The sequence below is a fragment of the Sitophilus oryzae genome, unplaced genomic scaffold, assembly GCF_002938485.1.
Source record: "Sitophilus oryzae breed Bouriz unplaced genomic scaffold, Soryzae_2.0 scaffold_1620_pilon_pilon, whole genome shotgun sequence".
NCBI classification, from domain to species: domain Eukaryota; kingdom Metazoa; phylum Arthropoda; class Insecta; order Coleoptera; family Curculionidae; genus Sitophilus; species Sitophilus oryzae.
Window position 1 is genome coordinate 3,204,111 of NW_022146304.1, and position 18,253 is coordinate 3,222,363.

Sequence of the window (18,253 nt, forward strand, 5' to 3'; positions counted from 1 at the left end):
AATTTTGTATCTGTGTTTTGTTGTATATCCTAAATCTTTTATTTGATCTTATACATTCATATAAGTTTTATTATTTATATCTATTTTTAAGGTCTGATGATGGCTAAATAGCCGAAACCGGTCACTAATAAAGATTTTTTTGACAGTTTCGACTTTGAATTGAATATAACATTAAGTTTTTACCATGGGCCACCACTCTGTGAAAATGAACAGACTCTTTAAGATATTTATAGCAAAGTGCTTGGTACTTAGAAACACTCAAATTCTTCTGAATAGACTAAAAAAATATAGCAACATCTATCAAACTAAGACATCAGTATAGTACCGTACAGCCGCGATTTTAAGAGCTCTAGGGGCCCGTAGTTCGGAAAAGTTCGAATCTTGTTCGCAAGGGCCCGGGAGGCTTGGGGCCCGTCGGTGACTTACCCCGATTGCACAGACGTTAAAATCGCCACTACTGATCGAAATAAAAAACGGCGTCCAGTTGGCTTGGAAATGACAATCGATAACATTCCCCATAAATTTTACATATAAAATGCCAGCAATCTTCATTTCATAGCTATCGCTGACGCCGTTTTTTCGATCATACGATATAAATAAATAAAAACTAGACGATGATGTTGCCTATCATAATCACACCTATAGTCCTGTACTTTTTAGTAAATGCAACGAACGGTGCCGAACACCGAGTGCGATTTTTCGGAGCAATTAACCTATAAAACTACATTTTTAATTTATAGGTTAATTGCTCCGAAAAATCGCTGCTACTTGTCACAGTGCTTTTATTGGAGCAGTCGCAGAGCGTAGCAGCTCCACAAAAATCGCAGACTGGCCCACCTCTAATGTCAATGTAAATTTTGCAAATTGTCAATATGCTGTGGAATGTCAAGAAAAGAACACTGTAAAATTTTCTTCCAAAGAGGTTTCAGACAGTTTCCGAGAGATGGACATTGGAAAGCATTCTACTTTTGAAGTTTGTAAGGTTCGACCTCTGCCTCAGAGATGTCAGGAGATGCATTAATTTTCCTTTATTACCTTTTATTGTCATTTAGTCATCCTTTCCAGCGCGCATGCTAATCTTCCATCCTTGTCTTACCAACGGAGGTTAAAGGTCCTGAAAGACCGTTCACATTTTGTTTTTATCGGGAAGCCTGAAAGCAGGCAGTTACCGAGATCGCCGGGAGAATATCGTGTTTATATGCTTTTGTCTCGAAAATATAAACAGGACAAAAATTGATTATTATAAATAAAAAGTGCCCTGATTTCGGTTCCAATTTGTTGTTCCGTTTCGGAAGTGCTCAATAGTGCTCGAAAATTTTCGAGACCCTGTATAAATATTCATTTTGGGACCGTCTTGTCTTACAAGATACGCTTCTAGTGTAAGATTTTTGACCCACCCCCTCAATAAAAACTATGAATTAACAGTTGTGATTGTGTGTTTTTTGGATACCACTTGGATTATTTCAATTATAATGTAGAAAAGGTATGTTTTTACCTTGTTTTGTTGATATAACTAGTTTGTTTATATGTTCAATAGCGCAATTAAATATGTAAATAATACAAAAGTGTTTAACAAAACTAGTAAGCCTAGTAGCTTACTAATAGGTTCAGCTAGTAAGCAGCAAATATGTTTTGTATTTGTTTTGTTATTTGAATCAAAGTAACTAAGCATATTATCATTGGTGAAAATATAGATAAAACAGGAAAATCACTGATTTACATGATATATTACTTGTAAATGCCTTATCTACTAGTCATTAAGTACTTGAACTGAAGTTAATATTTTATTACTTAATTAATAATTGTTTAATTATATTTTTTTACAGCCAGTTAAGTGCCTATAATGTTGTACAACAAATATACAACCACAAACTTATAAATAGATATGACTTTGTAGGTACCTATTTGAAATTATGGACAATATTTGTAATTTTTGATTTTTATTGAACAACTGAGTGAACAACGATTGTTTTAATTACGTCATTATTTATAAATAATAAGATACTTACTTTGACTAGTCCACGTGTAAATGAATTTTATTAAGTAAATAATAAACCAGTTTGGCTATTTTTGATTTAAAAGTTAAATGGTCTTTCAGACTTCAGACAAGTTCTTAAAAATACCTGATGCCACTGTTCTGTTTAGAACAGTGGCCTCAGGTAACGGGAGGTCCCTATTATTCTCGTAGTAAAAAATGCGACAAGTGCCTATTTTTGCCTTAGAGCATCAAAACAAAATAGATTTGGACTCAGCGTTGTATTAATTTTATTAAAAAAAGTGAAACTTCTTATTTCCTTCTGTATATCTGTCCGTCTGGGGACGTGCCGAGTTGGTTTCAATCCAATCCCGTTTCAATCGACCCATAATTAAGAGAAAAAACCTGATGATTTCGTCCAATTAGAGGCATCGGTTCGAAACGTCGAGGGTGTATGTAGCTGAAAATAACTGTAAAAATGTTATATCGTGGCTAACGTCATATTCAAGGCCCGACTGTTTTGACAGTTCTACCGAAGTGGTCGAGAATTAGTAGTCGTAAACAAACCAATTGTTTTCATAAGTTTCGCAACAAATCTGTGTTTTTTACGCGTTTCTATGCTAATAAAATTATACTAAATAATTTTGAGTGAATAGTGAACTATCTAGATCCGATTTATAACATCGTACCCGCGAAAAAAAAACATACTTTCGGTAAAAATTATAGTAACACCGGCGATGCCGGCTGTGTGTCCGGGCTAGGAAAAAGTTGGGGAATTTATATAAAAACATAATTAATAGCGTTAGTGTTAGTGTATAGTGTTAAACCAAAGTAAGTGACGTGTATTTTTAGGTAAAACAGTTGTCGTTTCTTTATTTTTACTTTGTGAAATAAAAAATGCCGCGACATTGTTCTGTGCCTGTGCCTTGTGGCAGCAATTATAATAAGTACTCAGGATCTGTCTACATTCTCTTTCCCAACAATATTAACTGTAACTAACTTACGTCCAGAATCTACAGAAGATGCTGTGCCTACAATTTTTCCAAATCAACCCTCTTATATGACTGTGCTTGTTCCCATAAAGAGAAAACATCCCGATGAAAGAAAACAAGATTTGGAAATTCAGGATGAAATGAATATTGAAAATTATTATTATTATTATGAAATGGCAATATATTTTAAAGAAATTAAATGAATTGTACTTTATTTCAGTATTTTATATAAAAAAAATATCTTTATCTTTTTATTTACGATTTATGGAAATGGTTATTTGAACATCGAACTACAAATTACTTAATGATAATAGTTAATTCTACCTGATATCCACATTTTTTAAATATGTTAGGCAAATTTTTACAATTATTTTTAATTAAACTTTAAAATGTATTCTGCCCTTATCATATACAATACATTTTCTTAACTTGTCGATAAAGTATAGTTTTAAATTTTTAATATTTGGAAACTTTATCTAAGGTATATTATTACTAGCTGCTAAATACTCGCTAACGCAATTTTAGGACATGCTTTTTATTATCTGGATTTTATTCTGTTCATCTTATGCTGTTGTTTATTTCATATTAATATTCGTGTTTTAGATCTAAATTTTAATGCTTTTCAATTACTTTAACGCGATAAAAAGTTAATGTTATTTTTTAATACCTTTGTGTATAATATTTTTCATATTTATCTGGCAAAACTATCAATAAATACTATTATTTATGCAAAACTATATGCAGTTCCATATGGTACAATTCAAAAGCCCGACTATTGCGGTGACGTCACAAATCGATGTCTCTGGCCTGTATCCCATGTTGGTTATGGTTATATGCGTAAAAATAATTAATGTGTTTTTTTAGAATTATTAGTAATAGACACTGATAAGATTAAAATATTAATATTCGTAGGTAATTTGTGTAGGAATTTAACATTACAGTGAATACAAATAATAATTATGTTGAATCTGGATAATGTAGGAGGTGGCAACACCGCATGGTTTAGATACTATATACCCTAAAGAAATTTCAGGTGATCAAACAAGTGGCACTAAAAAGTTTTTTAAAATTTTCCGGAAAACACCAAGAAAAATTAAAAATTTTCAACAATTTTTTTGGCAAAAAAGCCCAGGCGTCTTTCTGGGGTCGAAATATCGGGTTAGTTGGGGTAATGGTAAACAATTTTAACAAAAATATTTTTAACAAGATATATAACTTTGAAACTTTGACTGCATTTGACTGCATTGCTGCACGTTGCACTGAAAATTCTAAAAGTGTATATTTTAAGCGACTTTACTTAATACAGCTAGAAATTTGCAATAGGTTCCAAAAAAAACTTGTTAAAAACATTTACCCCATAGGAAAATCAAATATTGTCCTATTTTGGGGTAAATGTAAACATATTTTTTAAATGGGGTAATAATGAACCAAGAACTATACAAGTTTGTTTTTAGTTGGGTTATATGTTTATCAATGTGTTTAATTGTTTACAATTTTCCCCACGGAGACAAAATAAAACGTTTTATTAGAAAGACAAATTATTTATTACTGTTTCATCAAAAGTGTACAAAAAATATTAAGGTTTTTCAAAAACATCTCTTTCCCGAAAACGAACATTATTATCTTCCTTCCTACAAACGTAACCAATGCATTTATAACGTTTCTTTTTTTTTTGGTCTTTTTCATATCTGTCTTGGAGCTTTTCAGTGTTAACACGTGTTTACTATCACACCAAAATCAAGTTTACAATTGCCCGGCAATCCTATTTTACTGGGACATTTGTAAACACCTCTATACTTCATTTCCCGTAAAAGTTAATCTCAAATTGTAACATGTATTTTACTAATACAACGCTAAATGAAACCACTATGTATATAAATTATCTTAGCTTATTCACAAATTGAAATTTTTAAACAAAATTTCGCTAAGGTATAAAATGTTTTACAAGTTTTAAAGCAGCTCTCCAAAAAAATGTTTTTGCACCATGAACAAATAGTACTAGAAACTCATTTAATCGAGTCAATTACACATCAAAGATGTGGGCGCCACTGTAGCCAGTCGACTTATTCTCTACCCGCCAAATTCAAAAGTTATTGGACCTGTTTACAATTGCCCCTGTTTACCATTACCCTAACTAGCCCTACTATCAGTTAAAATACTTGCACTTATTTCTCAGACACCTTGTACTTATTTATACTTACATCAGATATTTATTTATTAGACACGAGATGGTTGAATTTTACTACATTATTTTGTACTAAGTGTGGTTCGTTTTTGTCCTATATTGAATATTTAATTTAAATATTTTATACCGGGTGCGTCTCAAAAGTGGCTCACCCCCTCTAACTTTTTTATTTTTTCAGATAAAAAAAAAACGAGATTTGGTATGTTAGAATATGACATAAATTAGGATTGATTGACGTACTATTCAAATGTTTTTAGTCACTTCCTGTTTCACCAGAAATTACTACAACTTTTGATTTTTAAATAGTACTCTCGTTTTTTGTTTACTTTATTCGATAGAGAACGACACTCTGAATAGAATGGCGTATCATATGCCAACTTTGACATTTTCTCATATGGTTTATTTGAAATTGTAACGTGCGGTTCATAATGACAAATGCGGTTCATAATGTACCAATAAATTATTCATAAAAAATGCTTTTTCCAAATATGCTAATGAGCCACCCTCGTTCCATTTGAAAAAAATGAGATATGATTAAAAATACAATTTGGCCATCTTTAAACCGACCAGGACAAGACACGTTAAACAGACGCTCAAATACATTTTTGCAAGGCTCCTTGATTAAAAATTAGTGTTTTTCACACAGCCATGGAACTCTAGATTGAAATTTAAAATACATATGAAATAAATTTCAAGATATGATTTTTTTAAAGCGATTTTTTTCTTGGATTTTTTAAAGGTCTTTTGTCGAAACCCGTATACTTTTTGGCGGGAGGGACTGTATATAGTTACGTTTTTGGTTAAGTAAAGATTGAGTTACGGTTACATATTGCATGTCGATATCAGTACTATAAATAATACCTGACTTTATCGATATAAGTTACTCCTATGGATCGTGTGTACTTTTGATTAAATATGTTTGCCTCGATGTTTACCGAAATCTCAAGTAACAGTAAATCCAACAAACCTTATCACACCAGTTTTGCAGTAAGTAACATCGATATGCCTCTGTGGCGTCATAGGTCTTTTTCCAAGAATTATATAAAATATATGTACTTTTATTTTACAAAGTCACACCATCAGCAAACACAATAATAGTGCAATGGGGTCTTCAATTATATATGGTGTAGTTAGAAGAATGGCTGGACCGATTTTCATGATCTCTGATTTGTTGCATTCGTGTCCGCCCAGAATAGCAGAATAACTGTTTTAATTTCGGAAAAATTCACCCCAAAAAATTAGATACAGATAAACTAGACATAGATTTTAATAAAAGAGTTCTAATAAAGTTAAAAGAAACTGGAATTTTCAGGAGCCCTTTAGTACTCGACACGATGAAAGGCTTTTCGTCAGCGCTTTTAAAACCATCTGGGGGGCAATTTTTGGCTATTCGTTTCCTTGCAAATTGTTCGCAACTTTTCGATCAACACTAAAATCCAATTTTTAAGTGTTCGTATTTTTGCGTATTAGCAAATTTCCCTGCGTTCTCTTGCGAGCGGATCGACAGCATCGTAAGGGTATGTTTTCTAAGTGCGCTTATTAGATTTGATAGTTCCAAGTTTGTAGTTGGGTTTAGGTGTATCAATAATAGTAGTGATAATGAATGTTTTGGCCATTCGAAACCTAGAAAATGCAGAACTGCAATACCGCCCTAATGTTTTGCGCAATCCGGGGAATGCGTTCATAGAACTGAGTGAAAGGTAATTTATTAAAAATAAAAATATTTCGGTTATCCAAAGACTTGTGCCGTTTTTTAATTCAGTTACTTGAGCCGTACATGCGACCACAAAGAAGACTGATTGGGATGTGCAAAGCCGGGTAACATTTTTCTCTATTATTGTATATCTATGAAGTAACATTAAATTTCAGATTTTAGCTTTAGCTGCTTTGAAATTTTACGGAAGTGGTTGTTACCAGCCCGGATATTGCTTTAAATAAATACATCGATATGTACCAAGCCTCGGTTTCTCATTCAATTGATGAAGTTACCAACGGTCTAAACCATCCAGAGATATCCGATCAATGGGTTGAATTTACAAATAATTTTGAAAAACTCAACAGAATAGAGAACAGTATGGTTTTGCAATACGGGTATTTATTGCATTGCCTATTGCAATTGCAATTTCTTTACAAATATTAACGTTACTTTTTGCTTTTCTCTAACATTAGTTCCACGTTTTTTTTCCATTATTAACCCACTTGACCAACAACACAACAAACCTCGATTATCGATACCAAGTAATGAAAAGTAAATAAACAGTAAAAAATACGGTTAAACTGGAGAGAATTTAGTTTTTCACTGTGATTTGCGACGTTGCCACAGTTCCGGCTCGTAATTTTGCGTACGCTCACGACGATCGCAAATTAAGATGCGAAGATGGCTGAAAAATTGAATTTTTAAAACGCATTCGTTTTCTAACACTCGCAAAGTTGCGCGTTCGCATGTAAACGATCAATTCCAAAAATTGCCCCCCTGGTTTCTTACTTCGGGTTTTCTAATTTTTAATGCTCCTTGTCAACTCCGGAGGGAGCTTTCGAGACAAAGAATTTGTTTAATGTACTCAAGACCGAAAGAGATAATAGACCTTTTTTATTTCTGACGAGATTTCTTATACATATAAACCGTGCGTTTTGAATGTAGAAATGAAAAGTGGGTTCACACTTTTGAGTAATTCGGGCAAGCTGGTTTTGCGCAAGCCATTTTTTTGCAAGATCTGTGCAAATCTATAAATTAAGGTGTATTTCTTTATCACTTTAATTAGTCAGTTCTATTTATCTGAAGATGTTTTCTATATAAAACTATTGAAGGCGTAAATCATAGTTATTTTTTATATAAGACGATAAAACGGTATTTTATCGTCGACCGAAAAGATTAATTCACGAGCGATGAAATCGCGGGTGAATTAATTTCGGGAGACGATAATGCAATTTTATCGTCGTGTATAAACCAATATTTTTTCCATAGCGAGTTACGTTTTAAAAAATATTCAGAAATTATTACTTCAAGGAATTTATTACGAGTAGAAAAAATTGGCGCCGGGAGGCACGTATAGCCACCCATACTAAAATATGTTAATATCTCGAAAACTGCGACTTTGACTGATTTTGATGTTATTACAAATTTTGTTGCAAATATTATTCCTAATCTTAATTTGAAAACCGCGTTTCGCTAGCTACTGTAATTTTGGAGTTACGATTTTATAAAATTTTTAACCCCCTCCCATAGCCCTTACCAACCCCCCACCCCCACCAAAAACTAAAGGCCAGATTCGCGGGTGCCACAGTATTTTTGTGCCAAATTTAGTTAAAATCGGTTCAGCGGTTTTTGAGTTATCGTGTTACAGACGGACAAACAGACAGACAGACACCATGAAAATATTTTGTATTTAGGTCATTTATGACCCAAGTAACTCATTTTGAGTGAAATTAAAAAAACTTTTTTTTGCCGATCCTAATATTGCCTCCATACCTATTGGTATGGTCGGCTAAAAATATTGTGCTGGGTTGGTGTTGATTTCTATGTAATTTGACAAATAAGCTGTCTCTTTAGTTGTCAGTTTTGAGTCAATATTTTTTAATTCTCTTTCGTGTCGATTGCTGATTGAATTGGAGCCAGAAATGGCTCAAAACGAAATAAGTAAATTACCAACAGATATCCAGGCTGAGGCGACAAAAGCCATATCCAAACTACTTCAAGCTGTGCTACTTCCATTTAAATCCCGAATAACTTATGAAAAGGAATACACAAATTTTCGAAAATGGAAGCAATTAAAAAACGTGCGAGAAGAAATAAAGTTTTTAACCTATCCTCGCTGCTAAAGTATCATTTAATCTACCCTTGCGGTTAAAGTACTATTTTGTCTACTATTTTTGATAGATATAAGTTTTAACAATTGATATGAAAAAAAAATATGGATATTGTTCGCTTTCAAAAAATTAATATATTATTATTATTATGTGAACAATTATATAGTATATAGGAACCCTTTCGTTTAATTTTAGATTATTACATGATAATTATTGGCTTGTTAGATGTTATTACTCGTTATACCAGCCTGTGGACGTGTTTAAAACATGCAACGTAATGCCGAAGAAAGCCTACGTAATTACGAGGTACCATGTTCACTTATTTTATGTGTGCCCTGAGTACCGCAAGCACTTAGCTTATGCCTGATTTTGGTTTTTAACTAAGCAATATTACTTATTGAAAATGAAATATTCTTAAAAATCTCATACGGTTCTCCGTTTAGTTGATGCGTATATCACAGCTTATATTTAATTCCTTATTTTAATTTCTATAATAAATGTTTATTAAGGAAGGTTTTGCTTAGATTTGACTGGAGACACGATGTAGAATATTTTTTTGGAGTCTGTGGAATCTGTCATGAACAGTTTATGATAAAATAAAATACAGGTCTATGATTTTTTCTATATTCAACGTAGTATTGAAGTATATGAATTTAATGTATATTGTAGTATATGAAGTAGGTTTAATATCGTACGTATTAAAATATTAGTGTTTTGTCATTTTGATGGTTATAAATTTGAACATAAATTACTTATAGTGTGACCAACGGATCTCTAGCTATGGGGTATCGGCAGGGGAACGCAGTTGTAAACAAAACACGCCCAATTTCATTCATAAAATAGGCATGGGCGTACCAAAGGGGCGTACGGTGACTTATGAAAATAATGTGTATCATAAATATAATATTCAGATTAATAATTTTTTTCAAAAAACTTTATGCTGTTTGAATCGTTACTGTTGAGTTAGCAGATAAACACTAAAAGCTTTTATTAAAGCTTCCTTAAATATTTTGAATCATTTTATTATTATATGTTGTTTATAGATATAATAGAAGAAATAATTTCAGCTGGGGGTTGGAACCTTTTGTCTTACACAGCAAAATAAAACACTAAATCAGCACAATACACCAAAACACTTTTACTTTTACACTGGACGCACGTTTCGCTAACTATGTTAGCATCATCAGCCGATAATCAAGACTGAGTCTTGAGGTATATTTATTTATATATCTGTATTAACTATATTTTTTTCTATAATACCTACATATACATAATTTTAGATATAAATATTTCCAGCAAAAAAAAATATTGAAAATAGTTAACTTTGGAAGCGCAAACAAAAGATAATTTTACTCACCAGTAAATCCAATATTGCCTATTACACCAGATATGGTATCATTCCGCCAGCACTTTTTAAAGGTTAGGTCATTGTCTACCCATGTTTCATCCAAATAGATAATACTTGGCGATATTTTCGAATTTCGCGTATATATTTATATCTCTATCTGCAATATAATGGGCCGCTCCATTAATATTTTTTTGACATTTACGCCAAAAAAATCCATTTGATTTTTATAACCCGATTATAAAAATTTACCGATTTTTACCCGATTTATAAGCTTCTTCGTCGCAAACCCTATTATGAACAACAAGGAAATAAACCAAATGAGATTTCATCCACGTTTATTTATATTTATTTTAGTTTAGCTAAAATATTTAGGTAAAATGCGTGCTTTTCATTTTAGCCAATTTTTAATTTTAATATTCTAATAATTACATATATTATTATTATTCTACTTACCTATATAAATTAGCTATTATTTCTCTTGTCTGGCTGTGTTAGCGTCTTACCCTTGACAAATTTATTCATTTTAAAACACAAATATACGATCAAACTTAATATTAATAATTAAAAACTACGAACGAAAAACATTATAACAAGATAACAAAACAATAAAACACAACTTAACTATTAAATATAGGAATAAAATTTAGGATAACCGGTATAAAATAATGAAAGAAAGTAATAATGATCAAAAGAATGACACCGCCACTGGATATTTCAATAGTATTCAATATTTCTACTCTTTTCCGAAGAGACCGTGAAGTTGGGGATAAAGTAGCGAATAGGAAAGGCGTAAAATCCATGGCAACCGCGTGGTAACAAATCCTGTGACGTACTCTCGCCAATCATGTTCGAATAGGCGGCCATGCGCGGCGATGCCGGTTTGCCAATGATATCGTTGAAAAATCTTCACCTTCCATAATAAGCAGATTATACAGAATGAAAGAAATCAGTTATTAAATAAAACATATCGAACAATATGAACTACGTTAAAATTCCTTAGTAATATACGTCAGAATATATGCTAAACACATATATAATAAAAATATATGAAATTTATAGTTCATGTCTGGCAATTTTGCAATTTTATAGATAAACGTGGCAATATCGATTTTTTTATCGCATTCCTTCCGTAGCTTCAGATCCGCTGGTCAAACAATACGTACTGAATAAAATACAATTATTAAACTCCTAATTGCTAAGTAACGATCATTTTAATCCAATAGATTCCGATTTGGCCCTTTATATTTACCAAATATTTACCTATACTATCTCAATTTTCGCCCGTTTTGACCGCCTTTTCTACACATTGCTCATCTAGACATTCTGGCTTCTGAAATGTTTCCAAATACTCGTCTAATCTGGTTATGCTCGAGGTTATGCTCTAATTCCTGTTACTTTTCGTTTGCGCAACTGCAGCGTTGCCAAAAGAAGGTGATATTCGCAACTTAAAGGATTATTTTTTGGGCTTTTTCTAGATTCGTGTTTAGTAATTGTGTACCATCGGCTGTTGGTAGTACTCAAGGTTATTAAAAGATAAGGTTGTCTCGTAACTCGATTCGCCATTATCGAAAACGTCATCTACTACGTCATAGGAATGATACCGCTCATAGATAAAGGGATAAAAACTGCCCACAGTCCGACATTTCCGAATCGATATTCATTGTGTACTTTATTGTTTATAGTGTATGGCGTCAATAGTTTTCAGTTGTTTGATGTGTGTTTTCTTTATTGTATTGTCCATTTATCTCTGTTTGTCGGTTGCATTTTATTTTCTATTCCTTTTATTCTATGATTTTATACGTTCTATCTACGTCATAAGGATGCTATTCCGCTTCGCTCCTATTGGTCCAAAAATTACGAGACAACCTTATCTTTTAATAACCTTGGGTAGTACTACGTTTTAGTTTCTTTCGACTGTACTATACTAAGTCGTGTCTTTCTGTATTGTTGCTAAGTACCTACCATACGATCGAAAAACGGCGTCAGCGATAGCTATGAAATGAAGATCGCTGTCATTTTATATGGGGAATGTCGTCATTTCTAAGCCAACTGCACGCTGTTTTTTTCGATTATACTATTGGACTGATGAAAGGGATCATGTGTTTTGCTTTTTTGCTCTAATAAACGTTGAAAAGCTAACAATTTATTTACAGATTATTATAATTTTGTATAGTCAAAATATTTGCTTAATTTGTTGTATTAAAATAACTGAACATTTTGTAAATAATGTTGCAAACGGTAAAATAACCGGTTGACGTAATTTACCTGAAATGTTCATTGTTTTGTTATCAGTTGAAGACAATTTATTTTATGATTCTTATGCCGGGTCCAGACCAAGCAGACAAAACAACGACAAGACAGAAACATTCATGTTTTACGACGAAATTGTGACAAATCCAATACATTTCTGCGACATTTTTGTCTCATTTTTGTTTTGTTTCAAAATTCGGAGACTTTTCAATGTCCCGTCTCGAGTCGTTCTCGTCCCGTAAAACTCATTCGCGACAACTAAACTTTTGACTTTGTCGTACTTTTGTCTTGCGATGTGGACAATTTGTCTCAAGTTTGATTTGTCAGAATTCCCCATTTTTTGTCGCAAGTTTGTCTTGTTTTTGTCTCAAAATCGTGTTTACTTTTTGTCGCCTTGCTCTGGACCCGGCATTATGCTTTTTTATGAATACTGCTGATACGGATAGGTGAATCATTACAGCACTGTTAAGGGTATTGGATTCTAAAACTAGGTATATTTAATTTTTAAGGTATTCAAATAAATAAGTAACTACTAAACTGTAGTTATAAATTTTGTTTCTTCAAAATGAGTAGGTTTAACAAAGGCTCAAATATTTTTAAGGTCCGTTATTAGCATTGCTTTTGTTGAACTTTGTACATAATTTACTAATACCAGAAAGAAATTTTAAATTTTTGAATAAGATTGATATGATAAATGATTGGTGCGTTAGGTGTTGGTTCTAAATACCTGCTTGTCGACGTATCTGAAAGGTGCAAGGTAATGCTGTTGAATAGACTATATAATTATTAGGTACCGCCTTTTATATTGTAGTCTGAGTACCGCCAACGCTTTGAAATATGTCTATCTACTTTTTTTTATCCCTTTAAAGGAAAAGGGAAGCAAAAAAATAATGTTTGAAATAGAATTTCATAGATGATCTTTAAGGACGACCTAATGTTATTAGAATCATTGGAGCTTTTATTATACACACTAATTTATTTTTTTAAAGAAGCTTAATAAGAAGTTCTGATTAAAAATATACAATTAATTAGATATGCTACTTCAAGCATATCAAAACCTTTAATAAGTTCTTAGTCACTAGGTTTCTTAATATGCTTAACTTTTGCTTTGACTTCATTATATTGCAAAAATGGAAAACAAGCACTATTACATTATTGCGAGTGCCTAATTTACCTTAACTTTTCACAGAAAATTTCTTCCATAGGGAAAATACAGCGCAGCACTTTTTACAACTATAACAAAACAATTATACCGTATGATCGAGAAAAAACGGCGTCAACGATGGCTATGAAATGAAGATCGCTGTCATTTTATATGTAAATTTATATGGGAAATGTCATTGATCGTCATTTCCCAGCCAACTGGACGCCGTTATTTTTCGATCATACGGTACATAACCACAAAAAACAAAGCGAATTTACGCCAGATGTCTGTCAACGTTGCCAACGTTTAGCCCAATTTAATGTTATCTTTATATTGCCTATTATTCAACTTCTCGTTATTCATCCTTATATTTTACAACATGTGGCAACCGCGCTAAATGAATATTTCAAACTCACTGCTATTGTCCAGGGAATGCCAGCATTCACTAGTAGAATTTGGTTTCAAAAATAGCTGTTGAACTTTTACTGGCGTAATCTTGGCAAATCAGTGAATGTGAGCTTTTACTAGTAATTGTTAACAATCACTGATTTCCAACTTTTACTGTAACATATATACTTAATTATTCAACAGAATATAACAAGTAATGACGAGTCTTCTTCAAGCTTGACCATGGTGATGAATATTAAACCGATCCTAGTGGTTTATTTAAATTGATTTCATAGTGTCGATTTATAAAAGAAGCAAAACTAAAGACTACTAATGATAATATTTATAATTCCTTGTAGCTGAGGTGATAATTTGTTGTATGAAGAAATTAGATTTAGTATTAATTTGGTCTAAGGTTCATGATATTCTTTTGAATTTTAGGTCATCTATATAGATGTTGGGTTTGTGAGAAGTAGTGTGCTAATTAGATATTTTACATTCTCTAGAAATCTTATTTTGAATGTTAGAGAATTTTAATTAATTTGGATTAACTTCATAATTTTATATTTTTTTGGTTCTTCATAGTTCTTTTTAAAAATATTTTTTAATAAATCTTTTTCTATATTTGGTTGTTTGTTGTTTGGTTCTTATGTCATAGCCTGGATATACCGGGTGCGTCTCAAAAATGGCTCACCCCTATAACTTTTTAATTTTTTCAGATAAAAAAATTAAAATTTGGTATGTTAGTAAATGACTTAAATTAGGATTGATTGACGTATTCAATTGTTTTGGGGGACTTCCTGTTCCACAGAAAATGACTACAGCTTTTGATTTTTATTTAAAAAAATTGAGATATGATTAAAAATACGATTTGGGCATCTTTTAACCGACCAGGACAAGACACTAAAACATTAGACGATCAAATCTATTTTTCCAAGGCTCCTTGATTAAAAATTAGTGTTTTTAACACAATCATGGCAGATTTAAAATACAATTTTATTTTAAGCGAAAATGTCAAAAGTTGACGTATCATATGTCAATCTATTCAGAGTGTCATTTTCTATCGAATAAAGTAAAAAATACCGAGGGCAAAGCCGAGGGTGCCATTTAAAAATCAAAAGTTGTAGTCGTTTCCGGTGAAACAGGAAGTGACTGAAAAGAACTGAATACGTCAATAAATCCTAATTTATATCATATACTAACATGCTAAATCTCGTCTTTTATTAGAAAAAATAAAAAAGTTATAGGGGTGAGCCACTTTTGAGATGCACCCGTTATGTATAGAAGTAAAAGGGTGTTTAATATTTCTTGAGAGTTGTTTTGACATCTGATGTATCATGTATGGTATGCGTAGGCTTAGATAAATGTTAAAAGACTATTTAGACAGTGCAATAGATAGAAATGTGCAGGTGCAGTGTAGTATAAATATACCTTTTCCAATACTTTTTAATGAAATAGTAAATTTAAAAGTACATAAATGGAGACATAAATGAATTTTCCGAGGAATCTTCCAATGGCGAAATTCAGAATATTCTTCTTTTTGACAATCGTTTTTATGTCTGTATTTTATGAACCCACTTAAAGTACACTAGAATGAAACATTGTACTGAAAATTGTTGTAGATGAAAAATCAAAACACTTCAAATCTTGGAATCCTATCAAAATACATATAACTCATTTTAAAAATAGGACGATTATTTTTAAAGATAATATGCCAAATTGAATAAATGTTCGTTTTTGCCAGTTACAAACCGGTGGATTGTGAAATGAGTAACGGTCTACCTCACAACACGTTCATCTGGAACACATATTCGTATTTACGTGAATCAGTACGTCAACCGTCATGCTGCAACGCCTTTTTGCCCTTATTCCATTTACCAGACCGCGGGCGGTTTAAATTTAGCGTATAATATGTTTCTACACGGTAAAAAGTGGATCGTACAAGTTTTATATCTAAATATTTATCATCTTATTACCATCTTTCATACGCTGTCAAAAGATATATTTAATATTTATTATATCCGAAATCGATGAAACATTATTGTAAAGAATCTTAAATTTCGATACTTTGGCCTATGAACTTTTTTTAAATTTGCATCTCTTGAAAAAGGTTATAGAATAAATTAGGAGGTGAAAGAATAAAAATAAATATCAGCAAAATGTTAACAGAGCTCTGGTACAAATGTAAGAACTTACAACGCTGTTTCCGATCCAAAAATATGTATGGAAGGTAAGGATATGGAACGGAAGGGAAATGGAACGGATAGTGTGCATTGTCCTATTCATTTACATGATATAATATTTTACGAAAATAGAAGGGGAACGGTAGAGAGCTGACACGGAAGGTAGAGTATCAACCTTTTATGCTTTATAGTTGTATCATAAACTTTGATTTTTATTTGAACTGTGCATTGATACATAAAAATTAATGTTATACAATTCATTATTTTTTAATCTAGACATTGATTAGTAAAACATTACAGCGACGACGCACGGTGCTGTTCGTCTGGAGAGCATTATAGGGTGAGTAAGGTTTGTATTCAAGTGAGCGTCACTGAATCTACCTAATAGTTAGGTACACAACATAAAAGATTCAGCAAATTGTTATTAGTTGGATTTATAAAAATTAGTTGATACCATCCAAAAATGTCCAAATGATGTAATGAAAATTATTGGAAGAATAAGTAAAGCAAATTGTGTGTAGGAAAACGAGATTAAGCTAACTTACACATGGCATACCGTAATAACCAAACAAAATTCTGATACAGTTACTTTTGACACTAATAATTGTTAGTAATTTCTTAATAATCTAAGATAAATAATCTTAAAGGAAAAGGCTATAATAGAAGAAATTATAATAACCAACATATACTTTTTAATAATAATAACATAGTATAAGGAGAAGAAAAAAATATCTCAAAAGAACCGGGAATTTCCGGTTCTGAACCCTAAGTAGTTACCATATTATCAAGAAATTATGTTTTTTAACTAAAAAGTAAAAAAATTTCTAGATTTAAAAAAAAATGCGCAGAAAAATCCTCATATTCTGGGGCCAAAATATACTACCCGTAAAAATATTTGCACTTATTTAAGACTCATCCTGTATAGGGTGATTCACGGTTATGGTACGTTATAGCGTTTCCGGAACCGGAGCTGTTTTACGGAACCGGTAATTTCGGTACCATGCCTCTAAGGAACCGGGATTTCCAGTTTTTTGGTGCAGTTCGTTAAACAGCAAGCAAGGAATGGTTTCCAAAAGCAAAATCGATAAAAAATTGAGGTTTAAGTAAGGCACTAATTTTTTGTCAATCCGTCATGGGACGCAACACGCAACGCTCGAACCTCGCAGGTCGACGGACGGAACTCGACTGAAACGCTCTGCAATCTGCCGATATTCGACAGATTGTAAAAACTGGCAGAAAATATTTGGGAGAGTGCAACTACTCTTTTCCTTCTACTATTATAATAATAAAAATAGATAAGGCTCTTATTGAAAAAGGTAGCATAACTTAAAAAAACATGCTACAACATGCCTGATCAATATCTAACTTAAAATTGATTTCCTTGAATTGAAATTAATTAAACTCTATTGAAGTCTTAGATAAAAAAAAACATAGCTATTATTATATGATGAATCATAAATCAATAAGTTCTCCCCGTGTATGTTTCATTGCGAATAGTCATCTTGGGGACACAAAAAGAGTAAAAAAATGGTTCGTAACGCCACATGCGATTTGGAATTCGTCCAAAAACTCCGTTCAACTTGACATGGTTTCGGCTTTGGATCGTTCAAAGCAACGACAAGGTTTCATTGTTATTGTTTCCTGTGCCGGCCCGGCCTATTTTTGCCGCGGGATTATTTTGATAAGATCTTTTATAGTGCTCTTTAATATCGTAGGTGATCGGATGGTGTAAACATTTTACCTGTTTTGTCTGCGTAGTGCTTTGGGTGTTATTTTATACCTGAACTGAATAGCTCTTGGCTCTTGGCCTATTCAGTAATTTAATCGTTACATAATTTTGGTATCTGGGGTTTCACTTGGTTGGGATTCATAAATTTTAAAAATATGTATATGTTATTTGTAGGTAACTCAGGGAAATTAGGTATATTAGTTACTACACGTAGCACTAGGTACATGTACCGTATGATCGAGAAAAAACGGCG

General features: G+C 32.2%; 1 protein-coding gene across 5 annotated transcripts in view; it reads left to right on the forward strand.

Annotated features, from left to right (window-relative positions):
- The first annotated feature begins 1,157 nt into the window (after positions 1–1,157).
- The window catches only part of LOC115880233 (Ca(2+)/calmodulin-responsive adenylate cyclase-like), a 549,269-nt gene continuing 532,173 nt past the window's right edge, over positions 1,158–18,253 (forward strand). For all 5 annotated transcript variants that reach the window (XM_030897392.1, XM_030897391.1, XM_030897393.1 and 2 more), the window contains exon 1: positions 1,158–1,483. The gene's annotated coding sequence lies outside the window, so the exon portion shown is untranslated. The remainder of the gene's footprint in view (positions 1,484–18,253) is intronic.